Consider the following 12426-nt stretch of genomic DNA (forward strand, 5'->3'; position numbering starts at 1 on the left):
TGTTGTAGGCCTTGGTTTCATCGCCTCTGCTTGACTGACCTTCAGCCTCTTGCTCGCTCACATGCAGGTTCCCCTGTAATTATTCATCTGCAGGCTGTCCTCCTGTCTCATCCTCAAGTACCTGGAAACAATTCCATCGTTCCAGCGCTTCCACTGGTGTAGAGTGGCTTCTAGTTCTTCTGCTCCTAACTGTCACCCTTTTCCAAGGAGTATCCTCTACTTCATTTTTCCTCACCTCAGCATGTTTCTCATCTGCCTCAGCTTGCTGTTGCTCTTCTAGCTTCTGGTCTTCACTTTGCTGCTGTAGCTCCACCATTCTGTCCAAGAACTCTTCATGTTCTCTTATTCCCTGGAGGGTCGCCACTCGCCATTCCAGTGCCCTTACTTTTTCTTCCAACAGCGTGATCAACTTGCACTTGTTGCATGTGTAGGCCATGTTGAACTCAGGCAAAAAAACAAACATGGCACAGACCTTGCAGGTCACCACCACTGGAGAGTCTTTCCATAGTCTTTATTCCCTTTATGTTTCTAGCTTTCTGATTGTAGTGGAATAGCCTGTGCTTTGTCCTCTGTTCACTGGAGGTTGAAAACACAGTCCCACTGTTATGGAAGTGTGTGTTACAAGGAAAATATATATATATATTTTTTAATGAAAAAAATGTTAGGGGCTTCCCCCTTGACCTCCCCTGCTGAACTCCCCTGGCCAACTCCTGTTTGCTCCCCATGTTCGCTTGCTCTGGTCACTCGCTCTCTGGGAGTTCGCTTCCTTGTATAGCCACTAGGGATGGCGGAGAATTCCGCCACAGATCCCAGTGAGGCCGAATGCCAGTGCATTCAGGCCCCCGGAATCCATGGCGGAGCGAAGCCCCCACCCCGCGAAATGTGCACGAAACGGAGCCTGCCTGGTGCCGTTCACCGGTGGGTCTCCTCGAATGGCGGGTGGCCGCTGCCATTTGCCTCCCCAGGAATGCTGTGATAGGCTACATAAGTATTTACGTAGCCTATCACAGCTAACGCAGGGACACCATTTGCATCCCCACTTTTGCTGTGATAGGCTACGTAAATAGTTAATAGCTATCACGGGCTAGCATAGGGACACAAATGGCGTCCCCTACGCAGGATGCCATTTGCGTCCGTATCAGCCCGGCAGTGGCTGGAGGCCCCGCTGCAGGTTGGCCCGGCCAGCGGCTCCGCAGATTGGCCGCGGAGCAGAGCCAGCCAGGCAGGATTCCGGGGGGAGGAACGGATCACCTCCCCCCCCCCCGTCGAGGATTCCAGGGGAAGGAACGGATCACCTACCCCCAAATGCAGACCCCAGCGGAGCCAGGTAAGCGAGGTTTTATACACCCCTAATAGCTCCTAGACCAGCTGGAGTAGCTTCCTCTGCTCTGCTCAGCTAGGAGACAGGAAACAGACTGAAACTTCCTGCCCACACAGCTGCTGGAATTACTGAGGCCACACCCCCTCAATTCAATTGGAGCTCTCAGGAGCACATGGTGAACACATGGCAACTCTGAATGGAAAAGATAGCCCCCTGGACTTACTCCAGCCCACTCACCACTTTGCCTTTGTCTCCTCTTCCACTGCAGCTCCCCTGGCCAACTCCTGTTTGCTCTCCCTGCTCACTCACCCTGATCGCTTGCTCTCTGGAAGCTTGCTTCCTTGTATAGCCCCTAGACCAGCTGGAGCAGCTTCCTCTGCTCTGCCCAGCACTTTGCCATTGTCTCCTCTTCCACTGCAACTCCCCTGGCCAACTCCTGTTTTCTCTCCATGTTCACCCAGATTTGGTGGTGCGGTGGGGGGTTCAGGGGTAAAGGGGATGAACTACTTACTCCTTTTGCCTGTATGTATGTATGAATGCATAAGAACAAGAAGAGCCATGCTGGATCAGACCAAGGGTCCATCTAGTCCGGCATTCTGTTCACACATTGGCCAACCAGGTGCCTGTGATAAACTCACAAGAAGGACATGAGTGCAACAGCACCCTTTTCTCTAATCTAACCAATCCCAGTTGTTGTAACCTTCTCTCACAGGGAAGATGCTCCAGCCCCTTCATCATTTTAATTGCCCTCCTCTGCACTTTTTCCAGCTCTACAATATCTTTTTTGAGGTGTGGTGACCAGAACTGGATGGAGTATTCCAAGTGTGGTTGCACCATAGATTTGTATAGGGGCAGTGTGATATTGGCAGTTTATTCTCAATTCCTTTTCTAATTATGCTTAACATGGAGTTTGCCTTTTTTTTATAGCGGCTGCACACTGGGTTGACATATTTATCGAGCTGTCCACCACAACCGATAGATCTCTTTCTTTGTCAGTTACTGCTAGCTCAGTTCCCATCAGCGTATACATGAAGCTGAGACTTTTAGCCCCAACGTTTATCACTTTACACTGCTTACGTTGAATCACATTTGCCATTTAGATGCCCATTCTCCCAGTTTGGAGAGATCCTTTTGGAGCTCCTCACAATCCTTTTTTTGTTTGTTTTAACTACCCTAAATAATTGGGTGCCATCAGTAAACTTGGCCACCTCACTGTTCACTCCTAATTCCACATCATTTATGAACACGTTGAAAAGCATTGATCCCAATACAGGTAGTTCCCTGTGGAACCCCACTGTTGACTGTTTACATCCCTCCACTGGGACAATTCACCATTGCTTCTTCCTCTCTGCTTTCTGTGATGTGATGATGTATTGTTGCTCAGAGGAGAATTCTAGCAGCCAGCAGGAGGCCCACTCTGCTCTCAGCGGTAAGTATGGATGGGTGAGAATTTAGTTTCAGATGGTTTTTGATATGAACTTACCCAAATTCTCAAATGTCTTCATATTTGGGATAGGGAAAAAAAGACATTTAAAAAATGAATCTGGGAGAAAGTGGAACTGACAGACTGGTCTGCCCCAGCAGAGGGCTTTTAGTGCCTAGCTCTTAAAAGTCTGGGTTTGAATCCCTGTGTATTCATCCATGTGTGGTGCTGAATTAGGGTTGCCACTTCTTTTTTTCTGACAGGATCCTCATCTTTAATAGCTATATGGCAAGCAGGAGCATTTTGTTCCTCTGCGTGCTGGGAATAGCTGTACCTATTGAATAGGCTGGTGCATGTGGATGAGAACTGTGTTTCATTTTGTTTTTTAATGGAATTTACCAACGTTCACAAAGTTCATATTTGGGAGAGAGAGAATTTGAGATATTAAAAAGAAGAAAAAAGAAAAAAAGAATGCAAAACAAAGCAAAATGGACAGATTTGCCCTTCCCTAGGTGGTCCCCACTTATGGAATACAGTCCCCAGAGAAATTTGCTTGAGACCAACTCTGTGTAGTTTTAGACACCAGGTTAAAACATTTCTTTGAACCTGAGCTTTTAATTGAACAGTGGTGAGATTGTTTTCTGCTGCTCCTGAAGTTTTATGCTATAACAATTTTACTGTTATTTTACTTTGATCTCATGCTACTTTCTGCTGGTTTTTATGATGCTTTTTTATTGTTTTATTATCTTGGATCTTATTATGTTTTATTATTTGCACACCACCTTGTTAATTCTGTCTTGTAGTGGGGGGGGGCAAGTATCTTAAATAACAAACAAATAAATACTGGACTGTGCATATCAAGAGAGAGCAGGAATACAAATGAAGAATGTTTTTGAAAAAGGACATTCTGTCCTTGAAAGTAGAATTCCAGGTCAAGGAAAGGATTCTAGTAACACTATAATGAAGGTCAGCTAGTCTCACTGCTGACATTTTCCCCATTCTTCCAGATTTATGAATGGAAACATGGGGGTGGAGGGAATAGGCCAAAGATGCAAGAACATAAATAGTAAGCAGGGATGTGCATACAAGCAAAACTCATGTTTGTCAAAGTTCTTCAAATGCCCCTTTGAAACTTGTTCCATGTTGTGTCTGTATCACATTGCAGTCTTTGTTTTGTTTTTTCTTTTCACACGGACGTTTGTGTGTATTTTCATGCACATTTTCCAAATGTACGCATGCTATTGCATGCTTTTTTTCCTTTTCTTTTTTTGATCCATGAATCACATTGCAAGCTCAGAAATGCTTATGGACTTTTATGAAGATTATGTTTAAGTCCATGCTTGGTCTGGAAGGTGAGAACTTCATAAATCCTGATTAAAAAATGCACTGAAATGAATTTCTCATGCATCCATAATAATATGAAGAGAAGAATAGCCCTGCTGGTCCAAAGCCCTGTCTAGTCCTGCTGCATTCTGTTCCCACAGTGAACAACCAGATGCCTATGGAAAGCCCACAAGAAAGACATGAAGGCAATAACTCTTTCCTGCCATTCCTTTCATATTCTGCTTGTGTTTTACCTTGGGAATCTGGTTACAAGTATTTGTAATATGATCAGAATGGTAACTGAAACTAAATTTCAAAAAAGTAAAATTTGGATTAGAATGTCAAAAATTCACTCAGAATAATTAATGCTTAAGTCTATGATTTCTATGGGATTTAAGTGTTCATGACACCTTTCATAATATTTTCCTCCTCATTCTTTGGTCATTTCACTTCTAGACTATGGCTTTATAATCCAATCAGTTTTAGAGATGACAAAGATTGCTGTCTCTAACCATCAGATGTTTTTAATGTTAAAGCTTTGATGCCACAGTACTCTATCCAGCGAGATAGAGACAAAACCATATGGTTCTGTTTCATATTTCAAATTGTACTTAAATATAGTAAATAAAAAAAATGTTTGCACTAGGCTGTTGCTACACACACAAGTTTCTTCACTGATGTATTTTTTACAAGTTGACATACCTTGGGAGACTTCTCTCTCTCTGAACTTTCCAGACTGTTCAACATCAACTCTCTCCTGGGCAATAAACAGATATTTTAATCCAAATTAGAACAATCTCTCCTATAAGACTTGAAAATATTCTCAACCAAAATGAGAATTCTGTCTACACTGTGATCAAGTCTCTTCCCCTACGCAGAAACTATACTAGGTGTTTGTGTGCAATGACTGTGGTTGACTGTATATGAAAAAAAAATGTTACCTTATATTTGCTCTTCCAAAGGAAAAAGGAAAATATTGATACACAACTGTATTTTGTAGCCTATGGGTAAGCCTATATTCTTACAAATAGTTGATTTTGGTTGCAATCTTATATCCACCTACCCAACAGTAAATAAAAATTATAAACATTATCTATAGTTCTACATATCTATATATCTAGTCAACTAAGAGTGCAATCCTACAGGTGTTTACTCAGAAGTAAGACTCATTGCGTTCAGTAGGGCTTGCTTGTAAGTGCATATAGGATTGCAGCCTGAAACACTAAAATCAACAAGCAAAAAGTAACACAAGCAATTATACTTGTATCAGCATATACAATACAACAAACATGAGAGAAATCAGATAGTGTTAAAGCACCCATATAAACAGAGTCTAAAATTGTTGCTGGAATAAAAATAATTGTGCGTTTCTAATATTGTGGCCCTATTCATGCCTTCAAATCACATTCACTGAAGGCATGAATGGGGGAGCAGGATCACATCTGCCAGCCCCGTCCTTAACTTCTGTGTTCAGAAGAAGATGTGAACAACTGTATGGCCATGTATGGAAGACTGGATCACACGGGGATCCCACTCATATGTAAAAACCCGCAGGCATACAAGTTAGGGATGTCGGAGAAATCTACAATGGAATCAAATGAATTTGGATTTCTATGAATCCGCCCCATGGATTCTGCAGCAGACTGGCTTTTCCTGAGTCGCATGGATTCCATGGACTTGGAACCAGGGTTGTTTTTTTTTAACTTTTTAGAATTGTACACAAATTTAGTCGTAGAAGAATTCTTAAATAAAAAAAACCCACTGGGCAAAGAGGTTCATTTCCCTCATAGGCTAAAGCATGAAAATGAGCACTGGAGGTGGGATTTGTGCAGGGGGGGGGGATTTGCACATTTTTGCAACTGTGAATGTGTGCAAATGCAGAAAAGGGGGGGTCCAGTTCTGCCAATGCGTGGATAGCAGAACGAAAGGCACCTGACAATCTGTGAAACAGACGGAATGGATTTTACAAAATCTGTTTACCCCTAGTAAAAGTGTATGCTTGCAGAACTCCATTCACATCTCCCACTGAACATGTGGCAGGGGTAAGTGTCTGCTCCCATTTGAAGGAGCTGGATCCAGGATCTGCCTTCTGTGAGAGGAAGGAACTTTCTGTGACAGCAAGGGCTCCGCTAGTGGAAGGTCCTTCCACTGATTTGGGTGGATTCCCCCTCCCTCACACACAACATCTCAGCCCACTCTGCAGGGTCTCCTGACTCTCTGTGTAGCATTTTCAAGGGGCTGCCTTGGGAAGGAGGGGGTGAAGAAGTCCATGTTCACCATCTAGACCCAACCCAAGGTGTGAATAAGAGTTGTGGTGTGGGTTTTCTGTTCAGGAACACAGGAAGCCACCTTATACCTGGTCAGACTATTTATCCATCCAGCCCAGTATTGTCTACACCAGCCTTTCCCAACGTAGGCCCCTCAAGATGATTGGTCATGCTGGTTGGGGCCAGTAGGAGTTATAGTCCAACACATTGGGGAAGGCTCTAAGTGGTAACAGCTCTCCAGCGTCATGAGCAGAGACCTTTCCCAGCACACCTGACTCTTTTGACTAGATGATCCTTTCAACTAGATATCCCAGGGATTGAACCGGGGATGTTCTGCATGCAAAGCATATGCACCACACTGAATCATGGTCCCTCCCAATGACTTTCCACAAGCTGTTCCAGATGGCTAGCTAAATTCATATGCCAGCTGAATACTAACACATTTGTGATGCTGAGATGTACAATGGCACTCAGATGCTGACAGTTTGCCCATAATATGGGGATGCTCTTCAAAAATGCTTTGAAGCACACTTCCTCACTTGATCTATCTGGCCTAATCAATAACCAGCCTGATCCTATGTATGTTTTCTTGAAAGAAAGTCCCTCCAAGTTCAATGGGATAAATTCCAAGTCATTTTGCATAGGATTTGTGCCCTAGCTGCAGAAATCCTATAAGCCTAGCAATAACTGGTTCTTTAGTGATTTTATTTATCTTTTCTTTTATCTTGCCTTATCTCATAGCACATTTTATTTATTTATCCATCTAACCAGAGAACTTCTATACTGCTCTATCAGGCAGAAGCCTCTCAGAGTGCTGGCACATTTTAAGACACAGAAATAATATATATTTAAAAATATAAAAAATAAAAAGAATTACCAGAGAAACAGTATAAACCAAACTAAAACAGCCCTGAAAAACATAACATCTACAAGGCCTAAGCAAATAAAAACATCTTTGCCTAGCACCAAAAAGACACCAAATTTGGTGACTGGTGAGCTTCTTTGGGGAGAGTGTTCCAAAGTCAGGGCATCACAAATAAAAAGGCCCTGTCACACGTCGCCACTTGCCTAACCCCTTAGGGCAGGAGGAACCAAAGAAGAGCCTCTGAAGAGGATCCTAATAACTGGGCAGGCTCATGCAGTTGGAACAATACTTCAGGTACTCTGGTTCTATTAGGTATGTAGACAGTATGTAAAATCCATTCCCTCTGTGTTTTGCAGATTGTTAGGTGCTTTTCATTCTGTCATCGGATAGGCAAATTTCCTGAATCTGAACAGATTTACAGTTGCACAGATTTGCATTTGCACTTGCAAAAAATGCACAAATCCCACCAAAAATGTGCAAATCCCAGCAAAATTTGCATTTTCATGCTTTCGCCCTATGGGGGGAATGCACATTTTCAGCCAGGTTTTTTTTTTTTTTTTTAACATGTTGTTCTAAGATTACATTTTCATAAAATTCAAGATTTATTTTTTTTTTAAAGTCTGTAAGTCCACAGAATCTGTGCAACTTGGGAAGAGCCGGTCCACTGTGGAATCTCTGGGATGGATTAACAGACATTATTATTTTATTTTATTTTATTTATTATTTATTTCTGTTCTATAGCACCCAGTAGCTGAAGCTCTCTGAGCAGTTCACAAAAATTAAAAACGCAAAGTACAACATAGTAAGTACAAGTAAAACCCGAAGTACAAACTCATTTGATTCCGTTGCAGATTTCTCTGACATCCCTAGTTCAAATCTGGTTAGGCCTTTAAAGATTAAAAGCACCATGAATTGGACTTAGAAGAAACAGATCATGAGTCCATGCAGGTATTTTAAGACTGGTGAGATGTGTTCCATATGCCCAGTTAGGAATCTAGCTGCTGCATTTTGTACTCACTTACATTTCTGAACCGACTTCAAGGACAGATCCATGTACAATGTAGTGCAGTCATTGATACAGGTTATTACTAGAGCATGACTGTGTCCAATCTGTCCTGTCCAGGAGAGTCTGTAGCTGGGGTACATAAAAGAGTTCTGTGTCACACATGACATAACTACCGTGGGGCAGAGCAACCACCCTCCAGCACCAGGTTCTGGAAATGGCCATCCAGGTAGGAAATGGAACCACTGAGGCACAGTGCCCGCAAATCTCCACCACTTCAGTCAACCACTTCAGAAGAATGTCATAGTTGATGGTACCAAAAAGCTGCTGGAGGCCTAGGGGAACCAGGAGGGTTGCACTCCCCCTGTCTATCTCCTTCCATAGGTCATCCATTCAGGCAGGGGTAGGGATGTCGGAGAAATCCCAAAGGCATTCAAATGACTTCAGATTTCTATGAACCTGACCTATGGATTCCACCACAGATCTTCCAAGTCACACAGATTCTATGGACTTGCAGACTATTTTTTTAAACTTTCCAGAATTGTGAGCACATTTAGTTGTACACAAATATGAACATTGATGGAAAATATGCTAATATATGAGATATTAAAAAAACCACACACACAACGTTTTATACGTCTCTGATCTCTCTTCATTGTTCTGCTGTGTAGTAATCTGTGTGTGTGTGTGTGCGCGCGCGCGCACACGCTCTGCTCATTGATTGTACACTGAGCTAAGAAAAATACACAAAATGCGCCATTCAGCAAAAGCTGCGTAAATTGTAGTGGACTTTTGGATGGACTTTTCTGAAGGGGAAAAAATGTCAGATCCATGAGTGAGTGAACAAAAGACGTCTGACAATCCATGAAATAAATGTGGAACAGATTAAACAAAATCCATACATCCCTAGGAAGGGGCGGGTAACATTTGTTTCTATTAAGGGCTGCATTCTCTCAGGGGCAGGGTGGCCATGTGTCCTACTTTACAGAGGACAATCCTCTATTTGAAGGCATCCTTTATTTGAAGGATGGCCTAAATTCCATTTAATGATAAAGATCCATAAGAAGGGAGAGCAGGAGGGGCACTGAAGTTGTCCATCAACAATTGACACCTGGACAGCTGCATGAGAAGGCACACAGGCCACCCAGTCACTGTCCTCCCCACTACAATGAGATGTATTGGGGGTCTATTTAAATTAAAATATTTATTTATTTATTATCATTTCCACATCTAATAAAAAAGCTTACAGCACTGCAAACTTAACATAAGGATTCGAGCCACAGAGTTCCAATACATGACAAACCATGACCAATTCTGAATAAACTTGTTTACAGAGCCCTGTTCTTTATACCTTCTTAAATAAGTCAATTTTATCATATAAACTGTGTCCTAAACCCCCTGGAACCAATCTTCATTAGCCGGAATCCTGGTCTTCCTCCAGAAAGTAGCTATCAATATTTTACTTTTAGCAGTATTTTACTGTTAAAAAGATTTAACAACAAGCTCCAAATCACAAGTTAATTTTAAATCTTTAACTTATCCAAGTAAAACATACAATGGGTCCATTGCTATCATATGTCCCGCCATTTCATAAATATTTTGCAAGAACATTTCCCAGTATTTTTTTTAATATGAGAACAAGACCCAAATACATGAATGAAGTCAGCCTTCATTTCCCCACATCTCCAACACTTGTCCGAACAATTCTTATATATTTTGTTTAATTTATGTGGGGTAAAATACCACTGAAATATAATCTTAATATAATTCTCTTTTAATGAAGTTGCCATCAACACCTTAGAAGTGGTCCTCCTAAGTACCTATTTCTAAATCTTCAGATACAAAATGCATTTCCACCTTTTTGGCGATGGGCAAATGGGTAATCTTAATCTGTCAGGGTCAAATGCTGGCGGTGGGTGGGGCTGAAACTAGCAGTGGGTCAGGCCAGAGCCAAGAGCGGTTGGGGCCACCCCCTTTTCTCTCCCTTTCTGCCACCCCCTTTTCTCTCTCTTTCTGCCACCCCCTTTTCTCTCCCTTTCTGCCACCCCCTTTTCTGCCTCGTTGTCCTCTCTATCTCCCAACATCTTTTTTCCTCTCATTTATTTCATTTCTTTACCACGCAGTAGCCAAAGCTCTCTCTTCTCTTCTCTCCTCTCCTCTCTCTCTGCCCCCTTTATTTTCTCTCTCTCTCTCCCCCTCTCCCCCCACCCCGCAAAGGGGGACTGGCTTGCAAGAGGTCTGAACTGATTGCTTGCAGAGGGCTTTTGAAATGAGGCTGAGCAGGCCGCAGGTTGCCCACTCCTGCATTAGGGCGACCAAAGCCGTTTCAAGGCCAAAATCAACCCATAAAGCAGATTCGAATGGATCCAGATATGTCAGTTACGACCCATTCTAAACATGTGGATTAAAAATCTCATTGAAAAGAAGTGCTGCCGCATGGGGGTAGTTTCATGGGCGCTCCATGGAAGTGGCAACCATATAACCCCATCGGGCCACCTGGCTGGCCTTCTGCAGTATCAGCCCCAACCCAGGGTGCTACATAGGGACCTCTAGTGTGGCTGCACAGTCATTTCACACATACTACCCAAAATCCTTGATGCTCCCAGCGTGCCTTTGGAAGCTTAGGCTGCGTCGGCGTGTAATCCTTGGACATGTATGCTACTGGATAATAGACATTTTATAAGGTAAGTGAATAACCGCACAATTCTTTCCTATACATATTTGCAAATTCGAGATTCTTGAGATGTCCCTCAAGATCCTGCTTAGCATTTTAGTATTCTGGAGTCATGTCTTCCTCTTCCCCCCTCCCTCCCACTTGGCTTCCTGCATCGCGCTTCTGAACACTCAAGGCAGTCGCTGGCTGTGGAGCGAGCATCAAGGCAGAAAATAAAGAGCTGGATTTTTACATATGTGAAGGTTCTCACAGACTCTAATAAGGTCACAGAGTCACAGCTCTCCTGCATTCATGGGAGGGCTTCTCCTGGGAACAGAGACTGGAGCACTCACCTTCTTGACACAATGTAAGGTTAAGCCTAATTCATTTCTACCTGTGATTTGGAATATGACACTGTCTCACTCTCTGGAAAACATAGTGAGGGAATTTATTCAGACGCCTGTCAGCTTGTATAATAGGGGCTTCTAATCACCACAAGAGAAGGGCAGCCACCGGTGCTAAAATTATTCCACCGAGTTTGGCGCTGCAACTCGATAAGTCGATTTGCTTGAGAATGAAAAAGGATACCGTGCCTTTTGCTGAGACGTGATTTTTTATAACTCTCACATCTTTCACCACATAGTTCTCTTAGTCCTTTGCAACAAGCACAATGCTATATACCAATGGTTGCTTATTCATGGAGGAGGAAAGTTATTTTCTTGGGCAGAAATCTTAAGCATGCTTATTTGGGAGTAAGCCCCATTGAACGAAAGGGGGACGTTAAGTCTGAGTAAACTTGCATAAGATTGCACTGTTAATTGATAACAATCTTCCAGGCAAGCTAGGAATAAATATAAACCCTTATTTTAGTGTGGCAGGTGTCATTTCTGCACCACTATCCCTGCATACACACACATACAGGCACAGGCATGCATGCGCGCGTGCGCACTCACACACACATGCACACACACTTACAACAGATTCGCCAAGCTTCAAAAGGGAGAACAGTCGCTCCAGATTCTGAAAGAATCCCACTAGCTGCCTATTTGCATCTGGACCCAGTTCAAGGTGATGGTGCTCCCCTTTAAAGCCCAAAATGGATTGGGACCCAGGACTGTGACTTAAGATAATCAGGAATAGAGGACAAGGCTATCAATGGCTACTAGTCTTGATGGCTATGTGCTACCTCCAGTATCAGAGGCAGTGAGCCTATGTACACCAGTTGCTGGGGAACATGGATGGGAGGGTGCTGTTGCACTCCTGCCCTGCTTGTGGGTTCCCGGTCGACAGCTGGTTGTCCACTGTGTGAACAGAATGCTGGACTAGGTGGACCCCTAGTCTGATCCAGCATGGCTTTTCTGTTCTTCTGACCCGTTGGGTACACTATGTGTCAACAAGGGAGAGAGCTTTCTCGATTGTGGCACCACAGTTGTGGAACACCCTCTCCATGGAGGTTCAACTTCCACCAACATTGTAGTTATTTTGGTCCTAGCTCAAAATCCTTTTGTTTACCCACACATTTGTATGTTTATGTATTTATTTATTAAATTTATTAATCGCCCATCTGACTG

The sequence above is a fragment of the Heloderma suspectum genome, chromosome 2, assembly GCF_057233095.1.
Source record: "Heloderma suspectum isolate Gila_16-S chromosome 2, 16-S_ref, whole genome shotgun sequence".
In the NCBI taxonomy this organism is placed as follows: Eukaryota; Metazoa; Chordata; class Lepidosauria; order Squamata; family Helodermatidae; genus Heloderma; species Heloderma suspectum.